This window comes from Pseudonaja textilis, chromosome 1, assembly GCF_049901715.1.
Source record: "Pseudonaja textilis isolate UNSWEBS1 chromosome 1, rPseTex1.2, whole genome shotgun sequence".
NCBI classification, from domain to species: Eukaryota; Metazoa; Chordata; class Lepidosauria; order Squamata; family Elapidae; genus Pseudonaja; species Pseudonaja textilis.
Window position 1 is genome coordinate 20,176,990 of NC_141990.1, and position 20,915 is coordinate 20,197,904.

At 42.2% G+C, this 20,915-nt stretch overlaps 1 long non-coding RNA gene across 1 annotated transcript; it reads left to right on the forward strand.

The window, feature by feature from the left end:
- Positions 1-17,247: 17,247 nt before the first annotated feature.
- LOC148127514 (uncharacterized) lies at positions 17,248-19,600 on the forward strand. The gene is made up of 2 exons (XR_015740936.1): positions 17,248-17,530; positions 19,035-19,600. It is a non-coding gene; the product is annotated as an uncharacterized LOC148127514 (long non-coding RNA).
- The last annotated feature ends 1,315 nt before the right edge of the window (positions 19,601-20,915 follow it).

Here is a 20,915-nt window from a genome sequence, read left to right on the forward strand (position 1 = left end):
CCTTTATAACCAGGGTGGATTTTGCAACATAAAGCTCCCATGAGCCTGATAACATGCAGCTGTTAGAAGCTTAGCTGTCTTATTCTGTACCAATTGAAGCTTTTTCTGGGAAACTCTCACTCCAAGCACATTGCAGTAGACAAATCAGAATGTAACCAAGATGTGATGAATTTTTGCTCAGATTGGCCATCTGGTTCCATAATCTTCACGACTTTTGTGTGCTTGTTTTTCTTAGCCAACCAGCACCAGCTTGTCTTTGCAGTGTTGCCTCTGAATTGTTTCTTGGGAAAGATGCTATTTTAAAGCTCCAGGGAAGAAAGGGTGCATTGAAGATGCTCCATGAAAAATGAGCCAATGACCAAGTGGAATAAAGAGCCAGAAAGTAGAAAGGCTCTTTGCAATTCCTTTCTGGATAAAGAGAGGTCTTGAGATCACCCACAATTGCTCCAGATAGTAGCTCCTTGCAAGGAAACTATAAGATAACGGTTTCTGGTGGATCTAGAGCAATGATGGCTAACCTTTTCAGCACCAAGTGCCCAAAACACGCACGTATCCCCAAAATGCAATGCACATGCATCCTTCGTGCATGTGTCCCATATTCCCCACACATGCACACTCATCCCCTGTGCATGCATCCCGCCCATGTGCATGCATCCCCACGCATGTGCCTTGCCCCCCAGCCCCCCTGCCGCATGTGCCCCACTCCCTGTGCATGTGCAGCAGAGACCTGAAGACCAGCTGGCGGGGGAGGCGTGCATGCACGAGTGGCAGAGCTGAGCTGGGGTGATAGCTCACATGCCCACGGAGAGGGCTCTGCATGCCACCTCTGGTACACATGCATCATAGGTTTGCCATCAAGGATCTAGAGCTCTGGAGGATGAGGGAATAACCATTTTGCTCAAACTATGGTTGATGCCTTGAAAAAGGACACGGGTTACACATACTTTCCTTTCTATTAATTTTTGGAAATTGCTTTCTAACTGCTTTGCAGCTATTAGGAACCTTTAGACTGACATGTTTTACAACACCAGGTGAGTTTCCTTCAGTCCTTAGAGAAATGAGTTTTAAATACAAGTTTAAGGGGTTTAAAAATGCTCTGGAATGAAAAGCAAAAAGACGAGTAGGACTTTGATTTTGGAAAGCTACAAATGAACTAAGAAGGATTTGCTATAAGATTTGTAAATTAACCATAAGTACTCTTTTCATGGGAAAGTGGTTTTTTATTTCAAAATCTCTTTTTTAAAAAAAACTGATAGGAATGGACTCTGAAGGTTAGACACTAGAGGGATCAAGAAGGAACTAAAGATTATAATCAAAGGAGAAAAGTACATAAAGTCAACTTACAAATACAGAATCAAGCAAAATATATGAACAGTAGACATACTGAAAGATATTTTTGAATAATGAACCCAGAAGTTAATTTTAAGAGTTTCTGCTTCTAGAGATAATGTGTGTTTAAAAGATGTCATGAAAAAGGAATAAGTTTTATCTAATAAGATTAAGACTGATCTGAAAATAGATTTTAACATAGCAAGCTACAAGAATGATATGGAAACAGCTGCTGCCCTGGACATATTAAAGAAACTGATGTTTTAATAATTAAAAGGGATATACACATAACAAACTAAGAGAGTGACCTGGATAATTTTTCTACATTTGATTTACAAAAGAGTCTTGTAAAAGCTTTGAAGAATTTGGTGAGAAGGAACAAAGAAAAAAATGAAAGGAAATCAAATTCTACGACATTATTTGAAGGGAATAAGATCAAGATTGTTAAAAAATAAAAGAAAGGAACACAAAGTTGGTTTATTTGATCAAAAATAGCTATGCTATTTCTGGTAGCCTTTACTGGACTTGCTGAAAAGATGAGACTTTAAGGGTAATTTTTCTAGGTAAGAGATGGAATGTGGGAAGAAAAAATATTTTACTTTAAAAGTTATCACGATTGTTTACCTATAAATATCTTTACTACATTCTTATTTTTCTTTCTTTTATTTTTCCTCTATTTTTGTTTTCTGCACTTTCTATTTTTATTTTAGTTTGAATTAGTTTTTATCTTTTTAAATTGTATTTTTTTTAACCATATTACTATCTAAAAAAGTAAAGTTGCTACTGCTTATACCAAATTCTTTATACCCTCCTGTTTTGCTAGAGATTCCTCTTGCAAAGAGCTATTTCCTGGCACTAATTAGCAATCTATTGATTTGCAGCAGTCACTGTTTGATGTTTAAGCTTTAGCACTCGGTATATCAATGCACAGTGGATGTTATTTCAAACAAGGGATGAACCCTGCTATGGCTGCAAACATATATCTTACACACCCACCCCATTCAATGATATTATTCATATTCCGAGATAAATATCAGGACTCAGGGAAGCAGCCTTTATAAAGAACATTTTTTTCCCTGAGGATTCCTCCACATCCTAGGCTGAACCCAGTAGTGGGATTCTTTTTTTTTTAATACCGGTTCTGTGGGCTTGATTTGGTGGGGGTGGCAGAGGAAAGATACTGTAAAATCTCCAGTCAGAGATGGTATTTGCCGGTTCTCCGAACTACTTAAAATTTCCGCTACCGGTTCTCCAGAACTGGTCAGAACCTGCTAAATACCACCTCTGGCTGAACCCACATTAGCATTTTCTTGCTTTTCCATTTTCACATACAATTAAAACCAGAGGTTTTTCTTCTAGGCTGGATGGATAAGCAGCTTGAGAGTGGGGGGGAACCGGGGGGGTTTGTTTCTATATATGATAACAGAAGCAAGACTTTTCTGTGCACAGAGATGGAAAGAGCTACAGATTCCCACAATGGATAAATGGATGGTAAATTTAATGGAACTGGCTGAGATGGCAAAACCATCTAGTCCTAATGGCGTCTCCTTTTCAGGAAATTGTATCAGCAACTGTATTCCTGTCCACCTTCTGATATTTCGGCAGCCATTCTATATATTTTCAGATATATGTTCATAAGATTACAGGGAACAACCTTTCAGGATATGGAATTGTAGCTCTAGGTTTCATACCATTTTCCTCACTGGCCCAAAAATGTACTACACAGTGACATGAAAAACAGGTTGTGTCAGTTGAGCTGCACTTCACTTGGCTTACAGCAAAATTCATTTTCAAGAATTGTAGGCTTCTGCCAAAAATAACAGTGGGGACTGTGGGAATAGGTAAATGCTAATCTCCTGTTCCATCAGAGATTCCATCAAGATGTAGCGTTGAACAAAAGCAATAGCTCAAATAGAAGGAACAAAGTAAAGATACTATGGCACATTTGGAGAGTTCAGGACCTTGGACAGTACCACAGATTTTTAACTTCTCTCTCCCATTGTGACATCTGAGCCGGAGAAAACATTGCATTGCTATTGTTATTTAAAAACAGAAAAGAAAATTACACATGACAAAACTTAGTGCATAGAAAGCAATTTAATCCCAGGATAAGCATGGGAAAAAATCTTCAGGGTTGTAAGATGTATTTCCTATGTCAGGTGAGCCTGCTGAGTTCTACTCTACAGAATACAAACTTTAATAACATCGCTATCTGGAATAATAAACATAGGTTGATTTATTTGTGTCCCTGTCTTTGCAGGAGCATCTCCTGTTGCTATACTGTCCTGCTGAGCATTGTTTGAAATAAGGGGGAAAACATCACAGTGCTTTCTTTCCCTGTTTCAACAGAACCACTCTCCATTCAGCAAACCTTCCTTTCCTCCCCTAAACTTATTAGGGGGGCATGATTTAACCAATACAGCTATTGAAGCCAGCTCTGAGACCATGATGTCACTGATAAGCAAGTTTCCAAAAACAATAATCAATGGTTAATGACTGAGCTGACACAAACTCCAATGAAGAACTATCTGGTGAAGTGTCTGGTGGGAAATAACATCCTCTGCAGAACCTATTTTCTCCTCCTTCCAATCTCTTTTTGCTACTTGCTTTATTATTTTTTTTAAAAAACTACTATCAATATTTGAATGTATGTTGTAAGGACAATATGAAAGCATGTTGACAATATGAACGTATGTTGTAAGAACAGATCAGAACCTAGCTTTTTCTTAATCCCACAAAAGTTGGATTCACTCAAGGTGTGGTATTTATGTACAAGTAGTCTTCAACTTACAACAGTTCATTTAATGACCAAAGTTACAACAGTACCGAAAAAAGTGATTTATGATTGGTTTTCACATGGAGGACCATTGCACCATTCCCCCTGGTCATGTGATCAAAATTCATATAGGTGCATGTAAAAGCATCAGACAAAGATTTCTGTTTAGTCACAAATGGTTAGCAGTGGTGGGAATAACTGTAGCATTATTAGGACTAGGCAGGTTTATGGAACTTCAATTGTAGTCCTCTTCCAATCAGTCTTGACAATAGTATAGAAATAGATCCCCAGGACCTTCTTCTGGAATGTATGTATTTTGATTATCTAATAAAATTTACATCTGGAATTCCTTAGTCCACTTCCATCCAACCATTCACCAGGTGATCAAACCTGGCTATTTTTTTTATCTTAGCCAACGTTGACAAGATGTTACATCAAGCTAGCCTATTTGGTTTGAATCTGTTTTAATCCAGTTCAGCAAATTCCTCAGATTGAAGTCTATGACATATTTTGTGGTTTGCTGGGTTCTTCTGTCACATTTGCCCTTAGAAAAAAAGTTTCCAAGAAAAATATCCATGCTCTGGTTATATGCCAAGTGGTATCAAGATTGGGTGTGCCAGGAGTGGGTTTGGAGATGAATAAAGGAGACCTGCAAGCCGACTCCCCAAAAAGATTCTTTAATGCACTGATTTGTCCCATCATTTCCACATTGCTAAGGGTATAGAAATACATTTAGACATCGATGTAGCAGGAAGATGACTCAGTGAACAATTTCAGCAATAAATACAGCATGCATCTTTGCACCAGTGGGAAGCAACGGTCTTAGTGGCTGGGGTCAGACTGCCAGTGTTTAGGGGCATCAGGAAACTGCAAATAGATAGATAGTTTCAGTAAAGTATTTGTTTTATTCCAGGCAGCTGAACACTAAGGGTCGGAGTCTTGTTTGCTAAGGCATCAGCTTAGAAACCCAAGAGACTGAAAGTTCTAGTCTGACTTGGACAAGAAGCTAGCTGGGTAACCTTGGGCCAGACCTTTAATAATATGAGCTCCTGTTATTCTAGGTAGTTGGATCTAATCCAATTCTCATTCAAAATAAAACATGTAAACTGTATTCATTCATGATTTAACAGAATAACAGAGTTGGAAGGGACCTTAGAGGTCTTCTAGTCCAGCCCCATATTCAAGCAGGGGATCTTGTACCATTCCAGACAAGTGGCTGTCCAGGCTCTTCTTAAATGCTTTCAGTGAGGAAGCAACCACAACCTTTGAAGGCAAGCCGTTCCACTGGTTAGTTGTTCTCACCTTAAGGAAATTTCTCCTTAATTCCAGGTTGCTTCTCTCAGTTTTCATCCATGGTTTTTTGTCTTGCCTTCTGGTGCTTTGAAGACTAGGTTGACCCTCTCTTCTTTGTGGCAGCCCCTCAAATATTGGAACACTGCTGTCATTCTTTCTCAGTCCTAGGAAGAAGACAATAGCAAACCACTTCTGAAATCTTGCCAAGAAAACTGCAGGGACTTGTCCAGGCAACTACCAGGAATCAACACTGATTCAAGGGCACCACCAACAACGAGAAATTCTATTTCAGAATCTATTTCTGTTTCCTTGCCTTAGAATGCTAAGCAGTTGCTTTTAGGCAAATCTGAAAATGAGACATTCTAATGGGCGGGGGAGGGAGTTTGAAATCGAATGTATTTCTAGACTATAAGACTAACACACACACACACACACATCATTTAAATGAGGAAAAAAATCTAGCTGCTGGGAGGCGGGAGGAGAAAGCTTTATTTACTGGAGATTTAGGGGAAATAATTGTTTTAGTGTGACAAGACCCTGACATAGAGATATAAAAAGAGAAAAAAAGAGAGAGCAAGAAAAATCTATTTCTTAATCAGGAAGGTGGAATGTTCTGCACAAATGCTTTTGCCTCTTTTTTCTTTCTTTCTTTCTTTCCTTTTTGCTGTTTCCTTTTTCTACCCTAATAGAATATATTGACCAATTCTTTCAGCTAGCTAGGGGTAATGAGGCAACCTCTAGAGTGTATCTATATTTTTTAGCCACAGCAAAGTAACTTTCAGCTGGATGAAATAGTGTGAGAAGATAACTTGCCAACTCCTAAGGCATAGGGAATCACAATGGGATAGGGATAGGTAAAGAAAGAGAACCTATACATCCCCTAGCTGCCCTTTCCTCTAGTACAGTGTTTTTCAACCTTAGCAACTTTAAGAGGAGTGGACTTCAACACCCAGAATTCCCCAGCCAGCCATTTTGAAGGCTGTCGATGTCTACTCCTCTTAAAGTTGCTAAGGTTGAGAAACACTGCACTAGCATGGCAGCTAAGGAAATTCCCAGGATCCAGAGAGTTTTACTGAGGGAGGGAGCAGCCCCCTTCTCCTTGTGGAAAAGACCAGGTTATAGGCACAATTGTGTATTGTAAAAAATGGAAATATCTGTAGTTTCTAAAGTGCCTTTTCCCCCTCAACCTTCTTCACCATGGGCATTTTTAAGCCAACCCCCAGTCTCTTTCAAAATAAACAGACCAACCCTGGGATCTAAAAGAAGACTGTCAGGGTTCCAAGTAATAAACCCATAGCAAACATAACTCTGAGGCAGGTACATTCCTCAAATAATAAGTTTTATTTGGATATATTATATTGGCACAGGCTGGTGAAAACCTACTCTGAATGTTCCCACAGCTTTCACCTAATTAAAAATAAAAGTGTTCTCCCTTCCCCAAACAATCAGTCACATGGTCCAATCAAGGTGTCATACAGTTGCCTGGTAACCTCACTCCTCCTCTCTCTCACCACATGTGGGAATGTCCTTGGTTCCCAGGAGAAATTTTTTTGTTTTGGCTACAAATCCCAACTATCTCTTCTCTCCTCTCCGTTTTTCCCAGCTCCAGTGTGGCAATACTGAAGCCTCAAAATGGCCCCGGTCAGGTCAGCTTCAGGGTTGACAAAGACTCTGCTAGCTTCTTAATATCTTGGGTCACCAGAGAAGAAAAAAAAGATCAGTCCCTTATACATGGCCCCTCCCAATCCAACAATAGTTCCACACTCCTTTTTCAAGCTAGTTAATTTTTGCTATTTGGTCCTAACAATTGGAATAACAGAAAAACAGAGTTGGAAGGGACCTTGGAAGTCTTCTAGTTCAAACCCGCTGCTCAAGCAGGAGACCCTATACCTGTGATGGCAAACCTATGGCATGCGTGCCACAGGTGGCACACGGAGCCATTTCTGCGGGCACGCAAGCCCCAGTCAAACTTACCTGCACTGCACATGTGCATGACTCCCAGCTGATTTTCAGCCCATTTGAGGTTGTTTTTGCCCTCCCGGAGGCTCGAGGGAAGCCACTGCAGCCTTGGGAGGCTGAAAAACAGGCCTCCTGGAAATACTGGAAGTGACTAAATGGGCCCGTTTTTCGGCCTCCAAAGGCTGCAGAGGCTTCCCTCAAGCCTCTGGGAGGGCAAAAACGGCCTCAAACAGGCCAAAGATCAGCTGGGAGGTGCACGCATAGGCAGTGTAGGTAAGGGGAGTGTTGCATGAGCATGCTGGGGGCGGGGCGCATTGCATTGTGGCTGCCGGCATGCGTGTGCGCTTTCGGCACACTACAATAAAAAGGTTTGCCATCACTGCCCTATACCATTTTTAGACAAATGTCTAAATGTCTAAACTCTTCTTAAAAGCCTACAGTGATGGAGCACCCACAACTTTTGAAGGCAATCAGTTCCACTGGTTAATTGTTCCCACTGATAGGAAATTTCTCCTTAGTTCTAGGTTGGTTGTCTCCTTGATAAAGAGGCAACTGGGCTCCAGAAAGTCCAGCTGCCTCTTGAAAAAACACCTTTGGGACTCTCCTTGATAAGTTTCCACCCGTTACTTCTTTCATTGCCTTCAGATAATTAACCTTGTCTGATCTGAAAGCTAAATAGGGCAGTGGTTCTTAAGCTTTTCTTTGCCACAGACCCCCTTTAAGAGCTTTTGGTGGCCACGGACTCCCAAGACTTAACTCAAGATTCAAATCATAACATTTCTTCAAGTCTTTGCAGAACCTCTGTGAGGTAATTGTGCCCCTCCATTGTGCCCCTCCCCCAGGCCTCCACAGACAACAAGTTGAGAACCAATGAAATAGGGGTAACCCTAATCAAAGCATGAATGAAAAATCACCAGGAAATCAAACAGAGAGTTCACGGAAGTCCAAAGGCAAAATGTACATTGAATAAAAAAATACAAATAATGTAACAATGAAAATAAAATATAATCTGGGGTGAAGTTCCATATCCTGTCCAAAAAATGGCACAGAAGTCAAGCTTGGCACAGAGGAAATATTACCTTTACCTTATTGCTTATAATGCTCATATATCAGTTTGACGGGTTCAAGAATATTGCCACATTATACTTTGACTTCATATAACTCTAAGAAGCAGGCCACGATTAGCATGCCGGTATTGCAAAACCGAAGGATGAAAGAGGGTGACTATCTTATATTGAGGAAATGCTGACCTCTTAATCACAGCTTAGACCCTTAGCTGCTGCCACAGATGTGCCCTATATATCGTGCTATTCCAGTAGCAGACAGCCTGGTGCAAAATTGGAAAACATAATTGAAATGGGAATGACCTTTGGGCTCTGTATTCAGTCATCTCCTAGCAGGAGCAGGGAGTTAAGGTATAGCTATGCCAGAAAGGTGAGTTTAACAGCTCTCTTTAAAATCTGGGTGATTATAAAGAAATCAGATTATTGATGGTGGTGAGAAAGTAGAAAGGTAGAGGGAAGAGAGAGCATCTGCAGCTTGATTTCTAGTGTTTTCTTTCTTTTGGGTTATTGGCAAATGCTTTGTTTTTGTTATTGTTAATCGGGAAGACCCTCACTTAATGGGCAACAGTGATTTTGCATTAAATTTCTGTTCCAGGAACTTGTAGCTAAGAAATCTCTCGTTTTGGTTTGACATCAGGAAATAATTTCCTAATGAGAATAGATGTTCAACCCCTGGACATTGTGTATCATGAAAGAGTGGGTTTTCCTTTGCTGGAGATTATTTAAACAGAAGCTGATGAGGGAAGATGTACCACTGAGCACAGGCTAGACTAGATTACCTGCAAGATCCCTTCAATTATGACCCTCTATTGTTCTTAAGTTGAGTCAGTGTAAAAGTCACTTTGTCTTCCACTGAATGCGTATTGTGGCTTTGGATGTATGCAGCCCAAAACCATTTTATCATTAGATAAACCCTGTCTAATTACAACCATTTTGTGAGTACTCCCATGCCACATTCCATATTCCTGATGTGATCATCAGGACAAAAGGATTCACAAAATATTATACAGCTTTAAGGCTCCCTTAAGTCTGCCCAGACTGTGGAGTCCTTGATGCTCTCTTAGCTTGGTTGTTTTCTTGCAGACATTTCATTAACCAACTAGGTAATAACACCCATGTTAGAAGGGAGTGGGATTTGTTCTCTGTTTATTTACAATGGCTTACTCTGTCAGTGTTGGGGAGAATGTGATGGGTTTTTTTTCTCCTTGGTAGTTCCTTGCTTAGACTGTTGTTTTCCTTCAGAATTCCTGGGAACTAGACAGTCATTTGCATGCAGCTTTCTTAACAGAATGACAGAAGTGGTTTGTTATTGCTTTTAACAAACAATAGAAGAATGGGGGCAGGGGGGATTTCCCCCCAGCATTTCAATCTAGCCCACAGCCCTGGGATTTCCCAGTAGTTTCCTATCCAGCTCTGAATCAAGTTCAACTTTGCTTCAATTTGAGAGAGGAAACCAGCCAAGTCAACGAAAGCGGCTGCAATCCGTCACCCAAATATTACAGAAGGAGCCGGGTAATTGTGCAATTAACAGCAGCATCAGCAAGCGGCCATGAAAAGGAGTGTTGGGGAAGAAAAGTAAGGAAATCAGGAGGGCGGACATCCACATTTGCAGAAGGATATTTAAGTGGATTAAGATCTATACGATCTTGCTGAAAATTTGTTGCATTATTTAAAACAAGTTGAGACTCTGGAAAGAGTGCAGAGAAGATGATTTTGGGGGTGGGTGCTGAAGGCTAAAACATGAATATTTGTTGCAGGAATTGGGTATGTCTAATCTGGTGAAAAGAAGAACTGGGGGTGACATGATAGCAGTGTCCCAATATTTGAGGGGCTGCCACAAAGAAGAGGGAGTCAACCTATTTTTCCAATGCCTCAGAAGACAAGAGAAGAAAATAAGCCTCCTGCTTGGGCGGAGGGTTGGACTAGATGACCTACAAGGTCTCTTCCGACTCAATCTGTAAAGAAACCATCTTGGTCATGCAATAAGAAGACAACCGGGACAGCAGGGGAAGAGTCACAGGCCTCTCCAAGAGCAGGTAAGGCTGGCTCTCTCCATGGAGAGACGACAAAGCATTTGATTTGGATGGAAGTGACAGATAAAATGTGAAACGTTGGCAGGATGCAAGAGTTGGCCTCTCCCGAGGATTTCAGCCTAAATAAACCTGCTAGCCTAGAGCTGGCGGGGGAGGTGAGGGGGGGGGGGGGCTTCCCCCTTCCCAGCCCCAGCGGCCGCATTTTAGATCCTCGTCTCCACGTTGACAGAGCAAGCGAGACAGACAAATTTATTTGGCCAGCAAATATTGTTTTTGCTCCTTTATTAGATGAAGCCTTATGAGCTGCACTATATGAAGTCCGGGCGGAGGGGCGGGCATCACCTTGGAAGCAGGCAGCCGCCGCGATAAGAGGCGAGGAGCGCCGAGGTGAGGCTGGCGGCCGACGGCAAGCGCTTTGCGGGCCTCTCGTAGCCTTGCATTAGCATGCAAATGGTCCCGGCGCCTGGTGAGAGCAGATAGTCCGGTGCGAAGCAAGGCGGGAAGCGGCAGGCGCGCCTTTGTTTTTTGTTTTCCCCACCTCTTTCTCTGCTTCTCCTCCGAGCGATTTGCAGTGTTTTCTCGGAGTGAGGGGAGAGGGGGGACGGGACAAAGGCGAAGGGCCGCTTGAAGGACGGATGTAGGAGACATGGGCATGGCTGGTCTAGTAAAGAGAAGGGCCAGGGAAGACATGATAGCAGGGTTCCAATATTTGAGGGGCTGCCACAGGGAGGAAGGGGTCAAGCTATTTTCTAAAGGCCTGTAGGCCAGACAAGGAGTAATGGGTGGAAACTGAACAAGGAGAGATTTAACCTGGAAACAAGGAGAAACTTTTTGACAGTGAGAACAATCAACCCATGGAACAGCCTGCCTTCAGAAAGTGTGGGAGCTTCATCACTGGAGGCTTTCCAGAAGAGATTGGGCTGCCATTTGTCAGAAATGTGGAATAGAGTGGAGTGGAGTGGAATGGAATGGAATAGAACAGGAGTTGGAAGGGACCTTGGAGGTCTTCTAGTCCACCCCCCTGCCTAGGCAGGAAACCCTAGACCACTTCAGACAAACGGTTGTCCAATCTCTTCTTAAAAGTGTTGCAGCATTCACAACCTCTGGAGGCAAGTTGTTCCACTGATTAATTGTTCTAACTGTAAGGAAATTCCTCCTTAGTTCTAGGTTGCTTCTCTCCTTGATTAGTTTCCATCCATTGCTTCTTGTCCTGCCCTCAGGTGCTTTGGAGAATAGCTGGACTGCTTCTTCTTTGTGGCAGCCCCTGAGATACTGGAACACTGCTATCATGTTACCTCTAAAGTCCCCTGCTTGGGTGTAGGGTTGGACAACATCAGTGGTGGGATTCAAAAAATTTTACTACTGGTTCTGTGGGCCTAGCTGGGTGGGCATGGCAGGGGAAGGATACTGCAAAATCTCCAGTCAGAGGTGGGATTTGTCGGTTCTCCAGACTACTCAAAATTTCCACTATCGGTTCTCCAGAACTTGTCAGAACCTGCTGAATGCCACCTCTGGACTAGATGACCTACAAGGTCCCTTCCAACTCTGTTATTTTGTTATTCTGAGACCAGCCTGGAAGGAAGCAAATCCTCTGGCCAGCTAGATCAGGTGGGGATTCATCATTTTAATGTCTCCCCCAAGAAATATTCACATAATTAATTAGCAAATACTAGAAACACCAACCAAGCAGAACACAGCAAACTCCAAGACCAATAAACACAGACCAAGACTCCCAATCAATCAGGATGAAGAAAAAACCATTCTGGCACAGCAGTAGGCTAACACCAAATTTAAAACAGAAACAGCTATGAAAGTCTGACTCACAAACGAACACAATACAGAAGGCTGATGATGGCAGATGAGATTCTGCCAAAACGTTGCTACAACTTTAAAAGCACAACTATAATGACGTGGGAAAATACCTGAACAAACCTGAATACGATAGATAGATAGATAGATAGATAGATAGATAGATAGATAGATAGATAGATAGATAGATAGATATAGGTCTAGGTGTGTTTGGGTCTTTTCCCGTGTAAGATTAAGAGTATCTTAGCAATGTTTCGGCGAGGTCCCACTCGCCATCCTCAGGCTGGTGCTTTCGGCTTCGTGCCAGTGCAAGCAGCACGAAGAGTGGGACCTCACTGAAAAGTCACCAAGATACTCTTAATCTTACATGGGAAAAGACCCAAAGACACCAAGACCTACATACCTGTACCCGTGAAAATCTACGAAAACAATATCCATTGTTTCTCATCTTGCCTTTTGGTGCTTTGGAAAATAATCACCTTGTCTTTGTAGGAGCCCCTCAGATATTGGAAGATTGCTATCATGTCACCCCGGTCCTTCTTTTCACCAGATTCAATATACTCAGTTCATGGAACTGTTCTTCATATGTTTTATCCTCTAGCCCAATAATCATTCTTATTGTTCTTTTCTGCACTCTTTCCAGAGTCTCAACATCTTTTTTTATATTGTGGTGACCAGAACTGAATGCAGTATTCCAAGTGTACATAAAATTATCTATTGCAATGTCCTACCTGTCAATGAATACTTCAGCTTCAACCATAACAATACAAGAGCAAACAATAGATACAAACTCAAGGTTAATCGCACCAAACTTGATTGCAGGAAATACGACTTCAGCAACAGAGTGGTCAATGTCTGGAATACTCTACCTGACTCTGTGGTTTATTCCCCAAACCCCAAAAACTTTAACCTTAGACTGTCTACTATTGACCTCACTCCTTTTCTAAGAGGCCTGTAGGGGGCGTGCATAAGCGCACCAACGTGCCTACCGTCCCTGTCCTATTGTTTCTTTTATTTTTCTTATATGTATCCATTTCATATATTCATAACTATGTTTATTCTTACACCTGTTATCTTATAATCGCTTGACAAAATAAAACAAAGTATTCCAAATGTGGTCTTACTAAGGCTTTGTAAAGGAGTACTTTGTTATAAATGCTGCCCCTGGTTAGATGCGGTGTCTTGATCCAAGCTTTCCCTCTTTTTGTACCTGCATCACACAGGTGGTGCCATATCCACTGCCTTGCAATTGTTCACCTTCCTGTGGATGCCCACAAAGTTGGCTGGTTTATCTGACATTTCATTCTGCCCATTCTTAGAACGGCCCCCACTCTACTGAAGGTACTGAAGACCTGGTTCTGCCAGCGGGCCTGGGGATCCCAGAGCAGGATGGAGCCCATCAAATGGTTCCTGTGAACTGCTGTCATTGGGGTGGGAGGTGGGAGTTTGGGGGTGATTTTTTATTTTTTTTCCCAAATTTTGTTCTATTGTACTTTATTAATTTATTGGGGCTTTTTTATTTTAAATATGGTTTTAAATTCTGTAAGCTGCCTCGAGTTGCCATGGGCGAATAGGTGGCAATATAAATTCAATAAATAAATAAAGAATGTTCATTCTGCACCAACTCAGAAAGCTGAAACTGCCCAAGGAGCTGCTGATACAGTTTTACAGAGGATTTACTGAGTCTGTCATCTGTACCTTTATAACTGTCTGGTTTGGTTCTGAAACCCAACAGGAAAGACACAGATTTCAAAGGATAATTAGGACTGCAGAAAAAACAATTACGACCAACCTGCCTTCAATTGAGGACCTGTATAATGCTCGAGTCAAAAAGAGGGCTGTGAAAATATCTACAGACCCCTCACATCCCGGACATAAACTGTTTCAACTCCTTCCCTCAAAACGACGCTATAGAGCACTGCACACCAGAACAACTAGACAAAAGAATAGTTTTCCCTCGAAAGCCATCAGTCTGCTAAACAAATAATTCCCTTAACACTGTCCAACTATTGACTAAGTCTGCATTACTATTACTATTCATCTTCTCATCACTCCTTATCACCCATCCCTTCCCACTTGTGACTGTATGACTGTAACTTTGTTGCTTGTATCCTTACGATTTATATTGATTGTTTCCTAGTATGATTTGATTGCTTATTGTACCCTATGATTATCATTAAGTGTTGTATCTTATGATTCTTGACTCTTGACGAATGTATCTGTTCTTTTATGTATACAGAGACCATTTGCACCAAGGCAAATTCCTTGTGTGTCCAATCACACTTGGCCAATAAAGAATTCTATTCTACTCTTCCAGTGACGAAGCTTCCACAACTTCTGAAGGCAAGTTCTTCCATTGTTTTGAAGAATTCCAGAATAACAGCATTGACAGGGATCTTGAAGGTTTAGTCCAGGGGTCGCCAACCTTTTGGACCTCAGGGACCACCAAATTCATAATTTTAAATCCCGCGGACCAGAGACCCTGGGAAAATCCCACAAAAAGTCTGCAGAAAAATTCCCCACCCCATTTTCCTACCAATCGATCATTCTTTATTTGGGATCGCAAGTTACCATCTCCAGCTCTGTTCTCAGGGGGAAAGAGAGAGAGAGAGAGACTTTTGGCTTCATGCAAGGAAAGCAGCAGAAGCAGCAGAAGTCTTTCTTTCTCTTCCCCAAACTCCGCCAGAAATGAGTCTTTGTGAGACTTGTCATGCTGATGCAGCCTCTTGGAGCAGGATGCCTTGCAGGGTCCCAAAGACTTATTTCTGGTGGAGTTTGGGGGAGAGAAAGAAAGACTTTTGCTGCTTTCCTTACGTGCAGCCAAAAGCAGAAGAAGAAAGAAGCAGAAAGAAGCAGTCCAGTGGCCAGGCAAGGTGCATGGGGCTAGTTTCCCCACTCCACCCTTTCCCCCTCCCCTCACTACCTCATGGTGTTCGCAATGCAAGCAATGCAAGCCTTGTGTTCCCACGGGCCATGTGAGTGGCGCAGCTTTGTGTACCTGCGCAGCCCAGATTAATTGTTTTGGGGTGATATTTCTCTGAGGACCACCAAAATGTTCTCCTGGACCACCAGTGGTCCCCAGCCCATTGGTTGGCAACCACTGTTCTAGTCCAACCCGCTGCTCAAGCAGGAGCCCTACACCAGTACCATTCCAGACCCATGACTGTCCAACCTCCTCTTAAAAGTGTTCAGTGATGGAGCACCCCAATTTTCTGGAAGCAAGCCATTCTACTGATTGTTTTCACGGACAGCAAATTTCTCCTTAATTTTAGATTGGATCTCTCTTTGATAAGCTTCCATCTATTACAATTTCCAAAATGATTGGCTTTTCTCATCACCTTGACACCACAAATTCAGCAATCTGCTCTAAATAATGCAGTGTAACTAAAGTTAAATTGAAACTCTTGAGAAATGCAGTAGCTTCGGAATGTTAGACTGGCAGTGGGAAATAAAACTTCGCATATTAAGAATTCCCTTTGAGTTGGATGGCATTTCTTGATAATAAAAGGTGAGAAAAATGGTTGCTCTACTCAGAGAATTGAAGGCGGTAAGTTTGATATCCCTCTTGAGTATGAATGCTGAAAGTGTGAGTGCTTTGAGAATTTTTTTTTCCTTATTTAACTTCCCCCTCTCTTTTTAATGTCGGTGCTGTAGAACACATTTAAATAATTAAAGCAGCTTTACTACTGAAGAGGCATCAGCTGTAATCCTAAACTCAGTGGCTACAATTCCGTTTAAAATTGGCTTGATACACAGGAATACAATTTTGTGTCCAGAATGCTAAAGAACTAAACAGGCATACATACATATTTAAAAAAAAAATAGGAGAAATTTTCATCCATAAACTATAATTAGGCACATCAACTTTTATTAAAAAGGAATCAATAGAACTAAAATGCTTCATTAGCTGCTCACATCCCACTGCAATATTTTCAATGCAATTAGAGCTAAGCAGAAACTTCACATTTTCTCCACTCAGACTGGACAGTTTGCATGCAAAGCCTGATCCCTGCCAGAACACATTCCAGGCTCCCATTCTTCCTGGAGAGAAAAGCATGCATTTTATCCAGATAGAACAGTAAAAAAGAAAAAGTGAGGTTTTGGTTTTATGTGTGCAAATGACTGCATCTTCTCATTCCCTAAATACCATTGTTATTTGCTTCAATTAGCATGCATTTTCTCCAAGAGGTAGCACTTTCCTGTGGAAGGTTATATAGTATAGTAACAATGCAGTGCTCATGAACAATCCCCAACATATACCATATTTTTCAGAGTATAAGCCACTCCTAGCTTTGGGGGAGAAAAACAAGAGAAAAAAAATCAGCCTCTGCCTCCCAACCATTTGTCTCCTTGCAGCAAACAGCAAACAGCCTGGTCAGCTTTATCACAGCCTGATTAGCACCAGTAGCTGATTGTCAGTTGGAATTGACTCCCGATGATCAGCTGTTTCAGGCTGCAGGGATGGCCATCGCCTATTGCTGCCTCCATGCATCCCATTTTCAGCCTCCGCGTGCCCCATTTTTGGCCCGTTCCAGGCAGCGTGGATTGGTACGGGTGGAAAATGGGCATGCGGAGGCCGAAAATGGGGCGCGTGGAGGAGGCGATGGCAATCCCTGCAGCCTGAAACAGCTGGTCGTCGGGAGGCAAATTGCTGGGAGGCAGAGGCCAAAGGGTGGGGGCTGGTTGGTAGATGGGGCTTCGGCAACAGTCGCTGTATAAGGCACACAGTCATTTCCACCCACTTCTTTGGGGTGGGGGGGGAGTGGGTCTTATGTTCTGAAAAATACGGTAGTTATGGGGGTGCAGTGGTTAGAATACAGTATTGCAGGCTAACTCTGCCCACAGCGAGGAGTTCAATCCTGACCAGCTCAAAATTGACTCAGCCTTTCATCCTTCCGAGATCGGTAAAATGAAGATCCAGATTGTTGGGGTGGGGGTGGGGGCAATATGCTGACATTTTTAAACCGCTCAGAGAGTTCTTTATCCTATGGAGCACTATGAAGCGGTATATAAGGCTAAGTTCTATTGCTATATTTCACAAGCAGCCTGTGTTTGTGCTATATCAGGTTGCTGGAATAACAGCTGTATTCTAATCCATTTTTGTCTTCCACTACTATGATGTTTAGGCTCCAGACTGGAGTTGCAGAAGGAAGCAAAAAGGCAGAAACTGAGCTGCAAAGGAGCATGTACAAAGGGCCAGGACTTTGATCACACTCACTAATCTGGGCTACTTTAACACCCACTTCATTGCAGACAACAGTGGCTGAGTAAGCAGGGGGCTGTATTCTCTGCTCTAGGGGACCCTCTAGGCTGTAGTACCAGCCTGTCTATTTTTCACTCCTTTATCATATTCCAGCCTACCACAATCTATATATCTACTACCAAAAGTTTTGTGTCTGTTTGTAACCTTCAGTTGGGCAAAACTGTGTATCATCAGACAGCTATTTTTTTGAATTCACCCTCGTGGGATTGAAATTTGGCAGTCGTGAATCACTTCAATGCTGTTGTATCACTAGTATTAGCTATCGTCACACGACTATCATTTCCAATGCTCCCTGCCAGCTTCCTACAAGGAAAGTCAGAATCAGAATAGAGCTGGAAGGAACCTTGGAGGTCTTCTAGTCCAGCCCTGTATTCAAGCAGGAGATCCTATAGCATTTCAGACAAGTGACTGTCCAGGCTCTTCTTCAAAGCCTCCAGTGATGAAGCACCCACAACAACTGGCAAGCTGTTCCACTGGTTAATTGTCCCCACTGTTTGGAAGTTTCTCCTCAATTCAAATCAATGCAGAAGTTAGTGGGAAGTCAGGATTCGCTCCCATTCCCACTGCTCTGTGTGCCTGGGATTATTCTGTTTCACTGCTTAGGTATTAAAATGCTCTTAAATTATGACCCAACAGGTCATGGTGTTGTATAACTATGAGTGCGGTCTTGGAGTCTTAGCAGCCAATCAATTAAATATGAGCCAGCAGTGTGCAGCGGCAGCCCAAAAAGCCAATGCAATCTTAAATTGCATTAACAGAGGGATACAATCAAGATCAAGGGAGATACTAATACCACTCTATAAAGCCTTAATAAGACCAAACTTTGTAGAGTACTGCATCCAGTTTTGGTCAGCACACTAAAAAAAGGATGTTGAGCAACCAGGATGATTAGGGCTAAACATATGAAGAACGGTTGCAGGAACTGGGCATGGCTAGTCTAGTGAAGAGAAGGACCAGGGGAGACCTGATAGCAGTGTTCCAATATTTGAGGGGCTACCACAGAGAGGAAGGGGTCAAGCTATTTTCCAAAGCGCCTGGAGGCCAGACAAGGAATAATGGATGGAAACTGAACAAGGAGAGATTCAATCTGGAAATAAGGAAAAAAATTTCTGATAGAGCAATCAACCAATGGAACAGCTTGCCTTAAGTTGTGGGAGCTGCATCACTGGAAGCTTTCAAGAAGAGACTGAACTGCCCTCTGTCAAAAATGGTGTAGGGTCTGCTTGGGTGGGGGGGTTGGAGTAGATGACCTACAAGGTCCCTTCCAACTTTGTTAATCTGTATCTGTAGTAAGGGCTGAAATCTTAAGACCTGTCAACTCTTATTAGCTGACAATAAAGCATCATCCACAGAATTTATCTCTTAGTTTAAATAGTTTCTCTGTTGCAGGAAGTTTATCCTTTAGCATTTGGATGATTCTGTTGACTGCTGTTATGAATTTGATCCCTACATGGCTTTGAACGTAGCCACTTTTCTAGCCCCACTGATCTTCATTTGCTCTTTTCCAGCTCGCTTTGTTTAAATCTGCGTCCGGTAACCAGGTTGGAGGCTGAATGTCAGTGAAACCACAGATCCCAATGGTGGGAAAAAGAATATAACAAAAGGAACACTTTTTATCCATGACTATAACTCACTTCTAGCTTGGATGAATAGAGAGTGCCTACTAAAGGTTGCATTCTCTAAGGAGGTACAATGCAGAAGGGATGCAGAAGGAAGCATTTTTGTGGCTATTCTCTACTGGAACAATTGCCCCGCAGGCAAGTACAGCCACACTGTTACAGCCTTCCAGGAGTTGGTTAAGATTTAATTTGGAAGACCTTTGGAAGTTAACTGTTGAAGATCTGCACCGTGTGGAGTTTGCTATTGTTATTGTTTTATGGATTGTTTTATATCATACTGTATAATTTGCATTGACATTTACTTCACTCGCCTACCCTGTCCCAGCCTACCACAAATAATGGATGGAAATCTGGAGCTTTGCCAACCACAATGATGCCTTGGGGTCATCTGCCAATCTTCTTATGGCCTTCAAAGCCTCCCCAAATTAAAACTCTGGCTCTTTACCACAAGGAAATTACTCACTTCGTATCTGCTTCCTGGGTATTTATTTCATGTGCAAGTTACTCAAAGTCTGGGTGATTTACTTGTGCTTTATCTGAAACTCTTTCAGAATTGGGGATCTGAATTTAATAGGTCAGGGAAGGAGTTAGCTCCCTTGGCAGGAAGATGAAATATAGTATTTCTTGGCTGCAACAAAGAGTGGTCCTGTCCACTGCTATTTTCCAGGGGCCTTCAAGTCATCTGCTTTCAGAAGTAAGATCCATTGAGTTCAATGAAGCAGATAACAGATCATCAGAGTTGGAAGAGACTTTGTAGATCATCTAATCCAACCCCCCGCCCAAGCGGGAGACCCTACACCATTTCTGACAAATGGCAGTCCAATCTCTTCTTGAAAGTCTCAAGTGATGGCGCTCCCACAACTTCCGAGGGCAACTTCTGTTCCATGGGTTGATTGTTCTCACTGTCAGAAAGTTTCTCCTTATTTCCAGGTTAAATCCAGGTTGAAGCTTTATTTGGGAAAAGGTTCTACAGCAAGGATAGTTAATCTTAGATCTTCAAATATTTTGAACAGTAACTCTCCATCATCATTGTCTATGCTGGCAGGAGCTTTTGAAGGTCTAGTCCAATATATCTCCAGATTCCAGGGGTTCAATTTCTGGTACATATAACAATTTATTCCAACAAATTATTCCTATATTGAGAAAACAATAGTATCCTTCATTGGCTCTTGCATAGGACTGTGAAGCACCCATGTCCCAAAGGTGCTTTTTTTCAGGTTTTCTTCTTGTTTTTTCTTTGAGGCTGTTTCACTTCACATCCAAGAAGCTTCTTCAGCTCTGACATCCTTTGAATAGTGTGGGAGTAGGACTGGATTTCCAGAGGGGGGGGGGAAATTGCAGAGTACAGGAACTAGGAGTACTAACCAGGTGACTCTGAAAACACTGATCAACCTTCAAGTGCTTCAACTACCCTCTAAAAGGATGCAAATAACCAGCTGTCTGCAAGGAATATAAATCCTTCCATTCCCCACCACCGTCTCAGAGCATCTTTGGGACAACCATGACCTGGATGACTGAGAATCTCTACAGACCTGAAGCACCAATGTTTTATCATTCAGGCCAAATGCAACCCTATTACAGAGTCATACGGTTAGAAAGGTCTTCGGAGGTCATCCAGTGCTGAACATTTAAAGCATTTCAGATGTATGGCTATCCAGCTTCTTCTAGTGAAGAATAACATTCCATTTCTTGAGACAGGTTCTTTTGCTGCTTGACAGTTCTTACCATCAGAAATCCTTCCTCAAGTGCACCTGAGTACATTTCCCTGCA